Genomic DNA, 11,487 nt, shown 5'->3' with positions numbered 1-11,487 from the left:
TAATCTGCCTGTGACACAGGAGATGCGAGTTCAATCCTGAGACATGAAGATCCCCTGGAGGAGGGTATGGAAACCCACTCTGGTATTCTTGCCTGGAGAATCCCATGGACAGAGGAGTCTAGCAGGCTACAGTTCATAGGGTTGCAAAGAGTCAGATACCACTGAGCATGCCCCAACAGATGTCACTATTTTAAAAAATAAAAGGGCAATTCATGAGCAAGGAGAAAATTATATATATATATATATATAATATAATGTGTATTATATACTTTTAAAACTCTACTTTCAAATGTGCAAAGAACACGAACAGTAATATCACAAAAGAAGATATGTAAATGGTCAATAATAGCAGGGAAAACAGTGCTCAACAAAATTAGCAACTGGGAAACAAGAAATTAAAATCACAGTAAAGTACCAAGGCATACTTCTTGGAATGACTGAAAGGAAAATAACAAAATAAAAAGAATGTGAAACAATTTGAACTCTTGTGTTTAGATATATAGTCTCATTTTTACTGCAAATATTTCACACTGAGAAGCTCATATGTACAGAGAAAGAAAATTACTGTAAGATGGAACCTTCTGTGTTTTGTGGCTACTTAAACAGCTCTCTGAGAAAAGTAAAAAACAGCTCTTGCATTAAAAATACATACAGATCAATAATAATAATAATAAAAATCCCAAGTTACCTTGAGCAAGAGGAATACAACTGTAGACCATCCAATTCGTGATTTCCAAGTAAGAAATAAGCCACCCGCATACATACAGTCAACCGAACTTTCACAAGGGTATAAAGAAGAAGGAGGGTTTCTTTAGTAACGGCTTGTGTACGCTGAATAACCACATGCAGAAGAATAAATCAGACCCTTATCTCACAGTATAAAAACAATAAAACTCAAATGGATTGGACTTAAATATGAGACCTGAAACAAACAAAAACAAACAAACAAACAAACAAAAGTTACTTGAAGAAAGCACAGAGAAAAATCCTGACATTGGTCTTGGTAATGATTTTTTAAGTATGACAACCAAAGCAAAAGTAGACAAGTGGGGTTTTCTTAAATAATAAATAAATAAAACCTGCACAACTAAGGAACCAATCAATAATGAAAAGGCAACCAGTGGATGGAGAAAATATTTGCAGCCACATGTCTGATAAGGGATTAATATCCCATACACATAAGGAACTTGCATAAATCAATAGTGAAAAAATAACTTAATTTTAAAATGGTCAAAGGAAATTTCTCAAAAGAATACAACAGTGGCCAATAGGTAAATGAAAAAGTGTTAAATGTCACTAGTCATCAGGAAAATGCTAATCAAAACAGCAATGAGATATCACAGTGATAAGGTAATCATCAAAAACACAAAAATAACAAGTGTTGGTAAAGATATGGAAAAAAAGGAAATTCTTGTAAACTGATGAAGAAATTATAAAAAATAAAACAGAGATTTCTCAAGAAACTAAAACTAGAACTACTTTTGATTCATCACTTTCACTTCTAGGTATATATCCAAAGGAATTAAAGTCAAATATGCTGAAGAGATATCTGCATTCAGGTTCATTCACAATAAATAGAATATGGAAATAATATATATGTCAGATATATGAATAAATCATGTGGGAAGTGTGTGTGTGTCTCTGCATGCATGTGTGTGTTTGAGCGCTATGTCATATCAACTCTTTTGTGACCTCATGGACTGTGGCCCGCTAGGCTCTTCTATCCATGGGAATTTCCAGTCAAGAATACTGGAGTGAGCTGTCGTTTCCTTCTCCAGGATATGTAGCACATATATATATAATAGAATACTATATTTTTTTTTCTTAAAAGGAAATTTTATTAGTAAGAACATGAAATGAATCTAGAGAACATTATGGTAAGTACAATAGGCTAAATAGACGAGAAAAATACTGCATAATATTGCCAAAGTCTTTGACAGTGTGGATCACAATAAACTGTGGAAAATTCTGAAAGAGATGGGAATACCAGACCACCTGACTTGCCTCTTGAGAAACGGGTATGCAGGTCAGGAAGCAACAGTTAGAACTGGACATGGAACAACAGACTGGTTCCAGATAGGAAATGGAATACACCAAGGCTGTATATTGTCACCCTGCTTATTTAACTTATGTGCAGAGTACATCATGGGAAACGCTGGGCTGGAAGAAGCACAAGCTGGAATCAAGATTGCTGGGAGAAATATAAATAACCTCAGATATGCAGATGACACCAACCTTATGGCAGAAAGTGAAGAGGAACTAAAGAGCCTCTTGATCAAAGTGAAAGAGAGTGAAAAAGTTGGCTTAAAGCTCAACATTCAGAAAACGAAGATCATGGCATCCGGTCCCATCATTTCATGGGAAATAGATGGGTAAACAGTGGAAACAGTGTCAGACTTTATTTATTTATTTATTTATTTATTTATTTATTTATTTGCTTGACTCCAAAATCACTGCAGATGGTGATTGCAGCCATGAAATTAAAAGACGTTTATTCCTTGGAAGGAAAGTAATGACCAACCTAGGCAGCATATTAAAAAGCAGAGACATTACATTGTCAACAAAGCTTGTCTAGTCAAAGCTATGGTTTTTCCAGTAGTCATGTATGGATTTGAGAGTTGAACTATAAAGAAAGCTGAGCACTGAAGAATTAATGCTTTTGAACTGTGGTGTTGGAGAAGGCTCTTGAGAGTTCCTTGTACAGCAAGGAGATCCAACCACTCCATCCTAAAGGAGATTGGTCCTGGGTGTTCATTGGAAGGCCTGATGTTGAAGCTGAAACTCCAGTACTTTAGCCACCTGATGCGAGGAGCTGACTCATTTGAAAAGACCCTGATGCTGGGAAAGATTGAGGGCAGAGAAGAGAATGACAGAGGATGAGATGGTTCATTGGCATCAGTGACACAATGGACATGAGTTTGGGTAGACTCTGGCAGTTGGTGATGGACAGGGAGGCCTGGTGTGCTGCAGTTCATGGGGTTGCAAATATTCGGACACGACTGAGCGACTGAACTCACTGATGAGAGAGTCATTTCCTAGGCAGGTTGATGAGAAGTCTAGGGGTCCCCAAGGAGAGAGGGGTCTGGAATTCTCAAGGAGGAAGAAAGGACAAACGTTTTTCCTTCTCTACATTCCTTAGGATTGTATAACAACAATGTATTATGTATTATGCCTGAGGACAGTCTCTGGATTAAACCTTCTGGCTAATTCTGTAAATTATGGGAGTAGACCTGCTCTTTACAAGGATTATATAACAACAATGTATTATGTATTCTGACTGAGGACAGTCTCTGGATTAAACCTTCTGGCTAATTCTGTTATCTTAAAATGTAAATTATGGAAGTAGGTCTGGTGAGGTATTTACAACCACCAGACATTCTTTGGATTCACTGGAGAGTATATAACTCCATTGCTAACACTAACAAGCGGGTACTCTTTCTACCCCCTTCTGAGGCCTATGTCAGAAGCTTTCTCTATCTCCTTTATATTTTAATAAAACTTTTATTACACAAAAGCTCTGAGTGATCAAGCCTCATCTCTGGCCCCAGATTGAATTCTTCTCCTCCGGGGGCCAAGAATCCCAGCATCGTAATTCAACAACAACCTTTCACTGATTACTTATATGTGTGTGTGTGTGTGCATGTTAAGTCACTTCAGTTGTGTTTGATTTTTTGCAACCTATGAAATGTAGCTTGCCATGCTCCTCTGTCCATGGGATTCTCTAAGCAAGGATCCTGGAGTGGGTTGCCATGACCTCCTTCAGGGTATCTTCCCTACCCAGGGATCAAACCCCTGTCTCTCACATCTGCCTGCATTGGCAGGTGGGTTATTTATTACTAGCACCACATGGGAGGCTCCATTACTTATATATGGAATCTAGAATAGTTAAACCTATAGAAGCAAAGAGTAGAATGCCAGGGAGAGATGAGCAGAGATTGATAAAGGGGAACAAAGTTTCAGTTATGTAAGGATAAATAATTCCTGGAAGTATCCTATACAGCAATGTAATTATTGTTAACAACATTGCATTGTACATTCAGAATTTGCTAAAAGGGTAGATCGTGTTACCACCAGAAAAAATGGTAACAATATGATTGATAAATATGTAAATGGTTTGATTGTGGTGATTATTTCACAATGTAAACTTATATCTAAATGCTGTTATACACCTTAAAAACAAATTTTTATTTATCTATGATACAATAATAAATCTGTAGGAGGAGGTAGAAGAGAGAAAGAAAAACAGCTTTCAGATTCAAGAACTTTTAAAAGGCTGTCATTAATTGTATTTTCAGTGATCTAGCTCTAAAGCAATCAATAATGATTTCCAACAAAGTTTTAATAATTGATAAGAAAATACAAACTCTCCTATGACAAACTCTCCTACATCACATGTCACACAAAGGAATTATGTCACTTTGCTATTGACAAGACATTCAGTTTCCTTAACAATCCAGGTCCTGATAGAAAAGACAGAATCTCACAGATTTAGGTTCCAGGTGAAGGAGATACTGAGCTTCCCCAGTGGCTCAGCTCATAAAGAACCTGCCTGCCGATGCAAAAGACACAAGAGACGTATGTTTGATCCCTGGGTCAGGAAGACCCCCCACCCCCCAGAGAAGGAAGTGGCAACCCATTTATGTAATCTTGTCTGGAAAATTGCATAGACAGAGGAACCTGGCAGGGTACATGGGGTCACAAACAGTAGAACACAACTGATCTCCCATGCACACACACGAAGGGAAAACTATTCTCCCCTTCACAGTGAGTGTTTCTCCACAGTCTCTCCAGAATACTTGCTTCTGGATAAAGTCTTTCCTTCAAAGGAGATACTTAATTCCTAGGAGAGAAAGCAGCAGCTGTAAGACAAGGCATCTGACCTTATCAAAGTCTCTCTCTCTTTTTTTTTTAATTTTTATTTTTAGTTTATTTTACTTTACAATACTGTATTGGTTTTGGCATACATTGACATGAATCTGCCACGGGTGTACATGAGCTCCCAATCATGAACCCCCTTCCTACCTCCCACCCCACATCATCCCTCTGGATCATCCCTATGCACCAGCCCCAAGCATCCTACATCCTGCATCGAACATAGACTGGCGATTCATTTCTTACATGATAGTATACATGTTTCAATGTCATTCTCCCAAATCATCCCACCCTTTCCCTCTCCCTCAGAGTCCAAAAGAAAAACACCAATACAGTATACTAACACATATATATGGAATTTAGAAAGATGGTAATGATGATCCTGTATGTAAGACAGCAAAAGAGACACAGATGTGTAGAGTGGACTTTTGGACTCAAAGTTTCTTTGAATATCTATGAATATACAAGAGCAAGGTGGAAGTGATTTGTGTTGCTGTTCACCTCTCTAGAACAAGATTCATCATGGGCAGAATGAACCATTTGAATATGCTCACTCCACACTGTCTGTTTGTGCTGCAGAACCACATAATTTTTTTCAAAATCAGTTCTCTATAGTATTTCTAATGAACCCATTCTAAATTCAAAATCATAAAGCAAATTTTCTGTGAAGAACACTTGAGGCTTTAGAAGCTAGCTGGAAAGATTTAGACTTATAAGAACACTTTTTTTCTTTTAAAACAGGTTTCATGAGATATAACTGATATACTAAGAATTTGTACATGTTCAATGCATACAATTTCCTAACAACTGTTCATTTCAGAGTTAACAAGTTCTTCTCAAGTGTACACCTTTTATACTGAAAGTTACTTGTTATAAGAAGTTAGTTTGAATATGGAACTGCTTCTGAACACATTCAAACATCACCGAAGTCATGTGAAGAGCTAAGGTAAGGTTTTCAATTGTGCTGATGCTTATTTTAATTTGCTACTTCATTTATGTAACTCATTATTTTTCAACACTTTTCAATATAGTAAAAGACTATTTTATCTGCATTTCAATTTTTCATAAGATATTCATAAATATTAACTTAATTTGATACTTGAAAATTTTGAGACTCAAAGAGGTTAATCAAATTGAGAAACTCAGCTCTGTGACACCAGGAACCATGCTTGTCCATGAAACATCTTTTTTAGTAATCAGGACTAATAATGAGGATGAAAACAAAATTTAATTATATTTCACATACATAGAAGAGAAATTTACAAATATCAGTAACATAAATCACAAGTTATTTCATCAAGTACAAATATGGAGACCCTTCCTGGGGAAACCTGCTATGGTTTCTATCAGCCTCTGCTGTTTCTTTGAGAGTAAAATTAGCAGTAGTTCTTCTGGAGCTTGAAGCATGGTTAAGCATTTTTTCTGTATTACTGCTCCAATTGTTAATTCTTCCTATCCCTCAGTTGTATACACAGTCACAAAAGTAACTAAAAGTTCTTTTTTTTTTTTTTGTCCACAGCAGGTAGGTGTATTCATATACATAATCACTCAACTATTGATCTATGAAGTGGATATTATTATTATAACCTTATAGCTGAAAAGGCAAGAATGTAAGGTGTCAAAGAAATGCACTTCGGATGAAAGAAGTTGCAATTGAAAGAACCAGGATTCAAACTGGGTCTTTCTGATTCTCAAACCAAACCATTTAACCAGTGGCATAGATTTTCTCAACAGTTTGCAGAGAAATCTGGGGCCCCATTCTTCGGAATGGTATCAGAGAAGGGAAAGTTAGGTCTGAGGAAGAAGTTAAGATGAAAGGGCTATTCAATAAATTCAGTACCACAGTTTACTTACTACTTGGGAGTTCAGAGATATCAATGTGTGGGTTTGTGTGTGACAGAGAGAGAATGGATGAAATTTCTCAATATAAACTTGCCTCTCAAGTAGTATTACAGTAGTCAAAAGTATAATAATTATGGTCATTTCAAAAGGAAGTTATTAGTCCTCTGTTGTTTGCTATAACATGACAAAACAGAGCATAGATTAAGAATTTGGAGCAAAAAATAAAGATGCGTAATCTGAATTAACCTTACTTCTGCCTAAAATTTTAGCTGCTTGACCTTGGACAGAATCCTTAATTTCTCTATGCTTCTATTTCTTAGTGTGTAAAATAAGCATAAAAATGATAGTAGTAACCATCTTGTAGGTTTGCACAAAGGATTAAAACTAAATGTCTGCATAACACTTAAAGAACACTAAGTGTGCCATTTTCATTAATATTCGCACTTTTATTAAACTCTTCACATTAGTCTATGAGATTGTTTTCTCATCTGCAAAGTGGATGATACAATATCAACCATACAAGTTATTATCACTAGGAAAAGAGTATGTGCTGGTATACTATGAACATTGCAATAAATCATTGGAAAGTACATGTTATTACCTATTGAAAAGTAATTAGGTTTAGTCAACATGCATTATGAATACTAATTAGCTCTTGTACCCATTCTTTGGCCTTTCTTGGTGGCTCAGTGGTAAAAATCCGCCTGCAAACCCAGGAGACATAGGTTCGATCCCTAGGTCAAGAAGATCCCCATGGAGAAGGAAACAGAAACCCACTCCAGTATTCTTGCCTGAAAAATCCCATGAGTAGAAGACTGTGGAGCAGCTACAGTCCATGGGGGTCACAAAAGAGTTGGATATGACTTAGTAACTAAACAGCAACAACAACCTGTTAGGAAGATGGCAACCTGAGGGCATGGCAACCTACTCCAGTGTTCTTGCCTGGAGAATCCCATGGAGGGAGGAGCCTGGTGGGCTAGAGTCCGTGGGGTCACAAAAATGATGGACATGACTGAAGCATCTTAGCATGTGCACATTGTAGTGTTACTCCTTTTTCAACTATTCTAGGTACTTTGCTACTGTGGTTTCTATCTCGGAGACACCTTCCATCCACTTACTGAAACCTGCCAACTTCATCCTAGACACACAAAATCTTTACTAGAACAACATCCAAGATTTTCTCTTCATCAGGTTTCTTTCATCCTTCCACTTATACTTTCAACTACCTTCCATAGTCCCCCATTTCTTAGTAAAAGGAAAATTCCTAAGCTTTACATCCATCCTCTACCTCTTTTCACGCTTAGTTGCCATTATCTGGGAAATACACTACTTGAGGTTAGACTCTGAACCATTTCAGATGATTAATGTCTCCCACCCATAGGTTTACAAAAGTTCCTCACATCTGTATTATTAAAATATTTTTTTTTCCTGGAGGTAATTGGATTAATCTTAAAAACTCAGAATCTTTTCTTCATTATAAAAAAGAAGTAGAAGAAAGAATTCATACTCAGTAAATCTGAGTATTTCTTACTTGTTAAAGTGAAGAAGTTTAGTAAGTTTAAGAATGCATAAGTTAAAATTATGTATTCCTTTGATAGCTTTGGATAGTAAAGGATAGATTTGTGATCTCCTAAGAAGAGGATTTAGCTTCAGAATCAGGGACCAGGCTTGATCACTCAGAGCCTTTGTGTGGCAAAAGTTTTATTACACTGAAAAAGGGTAGAGAAAGCTTCTAACATAGACATCAGAAGGGAGACTGAGACTGCCTCTTATCAAGTCTTACCAAGGCCTTATATAACTTTTACCACCCACTCCCACAATATACATCTTAATTTCACAAGGTTAGAACTCACAATAGAAAGGTCTTATCAGACCTACTCCCACAACATAGAAAACAAGATTAGTCAGAAGGTTCATGTTAAGAAGGAAAAACGTGTCCTTGAGCAAGATACATTGTTGTTAAATAATCATTAGCACAGAGCTTAAGAAAAAGCATACCCTTTAGCAAGATTAGTTGTTTTGTTATGTAATCATTATCTTTGGGCTTAAAGAAAGTTAATTTTATTGTCACAAAAACTCAGTTTAAAAAAAAAATGTATGTGACTAAGACAAAGCAATGTAGAAAAAAAAAAAAAAACCATTTATCTCTTTCTCCTTCTCAAGGGTCCTGGACTCTTTCTCTTTGAGGGCCCCAGACTCCTTATCAACCTACCTAAGAATTAACTCTCTCACTTTTAGGTCATGATTAAACCACTTCATGAAACACATGGAGAACAGGAACAATGTGACAGAGTTTGTTCTACTGGGGCTCACAGAGAATCCAAAGATGCAGAAAATTGTATTTGCTGTTTTTTTTTTTTTTTTTTTTTTGTCATCTACATTACCACTGTGGTAGGAAATGCGCTTATCATGGTCACCATCATTGCAAACCCATCTTTGGGGTCCCCTGTGTACTTTTTCCTGGCCTTTCACTTATTGATGCCTGCTACTCTTCTGAATGTGCCCCTTAGATGATTGTAGATTCACTCCATGAAAAGAAAACCATCTTATTTAATGGATGTATGACCCAAATCTTTGGGGAACATTTCTTTGGAGGTGCTGAAGTCATCCTTCTTACTGTGATGGCCTATGACCACTATGTGGCCATCTGCAAACCCTCGCACTACACAAGCATCATGAACTGGCAGGTGTGTTGTTTGCTAGTGAGAATGTCATGGGTGGGAGGCTTTTTTCATGGATTCATACAGGTTCTCTTCATCTTCCACTTACACTTCTGTGGCCATAATGTCATAGACCACTTTATGTGTGACCTGAACCCTTTGCTCAATCTTGCCTGCACTGATATCCACGCTCTAGGGCTCTTCATTGCTGCCAACAGTGGCTTCATCTGTCTGTTAAACTTCCTTCTACTGCTGGTCTCCTTTGTGGTCATCTTGCATTCCCTAAGGGCCTACAGCTTGGAAGCAAGACGAAAAGCCCTCTCCATTTGCATCTCCCACATCACAGTGGTCATTTTATACTTTGTGCCCTGCATATTTGTGTACATGAGACCTGCAGCTACCTTACCTATTGATAAAGCAGTTGCTGTATTTTATACTATGATAACTTCCATATTAAACCCTTTAATCTATACCTTGTGAAATGCCCAGATGGAAAATGACATTAGAAAATTGTGTAGTAGAAAATCTTTTTCAGGGAGCAAATAAATGTGCTTTAGAGTCAAACATTGGTCAACTGATACATAGGTCAAAGGACAGTTTGGATTATCTCAACAAGGAATGTGTAAAGAATAAAGAAGTAAATTAACAACAACAAATTATGCATTCTGCACTTAGATGAACAGAAAGAAGAACCCACTCCCCCCCCCCGCAAAAAAAAAAAAAGAAAAGAAAAACAAATCTCAGAACCACTCTTTCCATATTTAGAAAATTCTACCAAATTGGGGTTTAGTTTTACTAGCAGAACCATGTATGCAGATTCATAGTTTATTTCATCTAATAAAATGAAAGAAATACTAAGTAGATTAGTATTAACCAGTAATCTCTATAACAACAACAACAACAAAACTGGTAGATAGCTGCCTTCCGGTTTTACAAGTGGTGAAATTGTAAGAAAATGGATGGTATCAAAGCATATATATTGAAAAGACATTAATCAGAATGACACCCATTTCCCTGACCATAACCCTAACTGCCTTGATACATTGTCAAAAAAAGATAGAAAAGGAAGATAAAAATCAAGGACTATGCTGGAAAGATTGTAAATAGTAGTTTGCTACTGTAGCTAAATGGTAATGATAACACTCTACGCAAGACAGCAAAAGAGACACAGATGTATAGAATGGACTTTTGGACTCTATGGGAGAGGGGGAGGGTGGGATGATTTGGGAGAATGAATTGAAACATGTATACTATCATGTGGACTTTCCTGGTGGCTCAGATGGTAAAACGTCTGTCTACAGTGTGAGAGACCTGGGATCGATTCCTGGGTTGGGAAGAATCCCTGGAGAAGGAAATGGCAACCCATTCCAGTACTCTTGCCTTGAAAAGCCCATGGATGGAGGAGCTTGGGGCAGGCTACTATCCATGGGGACGCAAAGAGTCGGGCACGACTGAGCGACTTCACTTTCACTTTTATACTATCATGTAAGAAATGAATCGCCAGTCTATGTTCGATACAGGATACAGGATGCTTGGGGCTGGTGCACGGGGATGATCCAGAGAGATGATATGGGGGTGGGAGGTGGGAGGGGGGTTCAGAATTGGGAACTCATGTACACCCATGGCTGATTCATGTCAATGTATGGCAAAACCAATACAGTATTGTAAAGTAAAATAAAGTAAAAATAAAAAATTAAAAAAATCCAACTATTTATTGATAACTCTTCACTTTATGCATCATAGTTGATGGTGATCTGTTATCTGTAATGTCATGGTATGTAACTATTTTATTGTTATAAAACCCAACTAATATGTAGAGCACTTATTCTCCAATTAAAAATAAATACATTTAATTAAAAATTGTCCATTGAACATTTGTAATAGTTGAATGGAAATTATATGATTTCTTGAAATTTCCTTATAGGCTTCCTAGCCCTTAGTATTGCTCATATCACCATCTTAGGCTAAAAAACCATCTGAAAGAGTGATGACTCAAATAGAAGAAACTCTTGATGTCAGATAGGAATTTCTATCTATTAAACATATTCCATAAAAAACTTTACTGGCATATAATAATGGTAACTTCAAGGTAGCACAATTTCTGGTTAATAAT

General features: G+C 36.9%; 1 pseudogene; it reads left to right on the top strand.

Annotated features, from left to right (window-relative positions):
• Positions 1-8,971: 8,971 nt before the first annotated feature.
• LOC120876112 lies at positions 8,972-9,920 on the top strand (annotated as a pseudogene).
• Positions 9,921-11,487: the final 1,567 nt, after the last annotated feature.

Source organism: Oryx dammah, unplaced genomic scaffold (genome assembly GCF_014754425.2).
Source record: "Oryx dammah isolate SB20612 unplaced genomic scaffold, SCBI_Odam_1.1 HiC_scaffold_17, whole genome shotgun sequence".
Taxonomy (NCBI): Eukaryota; Metazoa; Chordata; class Mammalia; order Artiodactyla; family Bovidae; genus Oryx; species Oryx dammah.
This window is presented reverse-complemented; position numbering and strand designations above follow the sequence as displayed.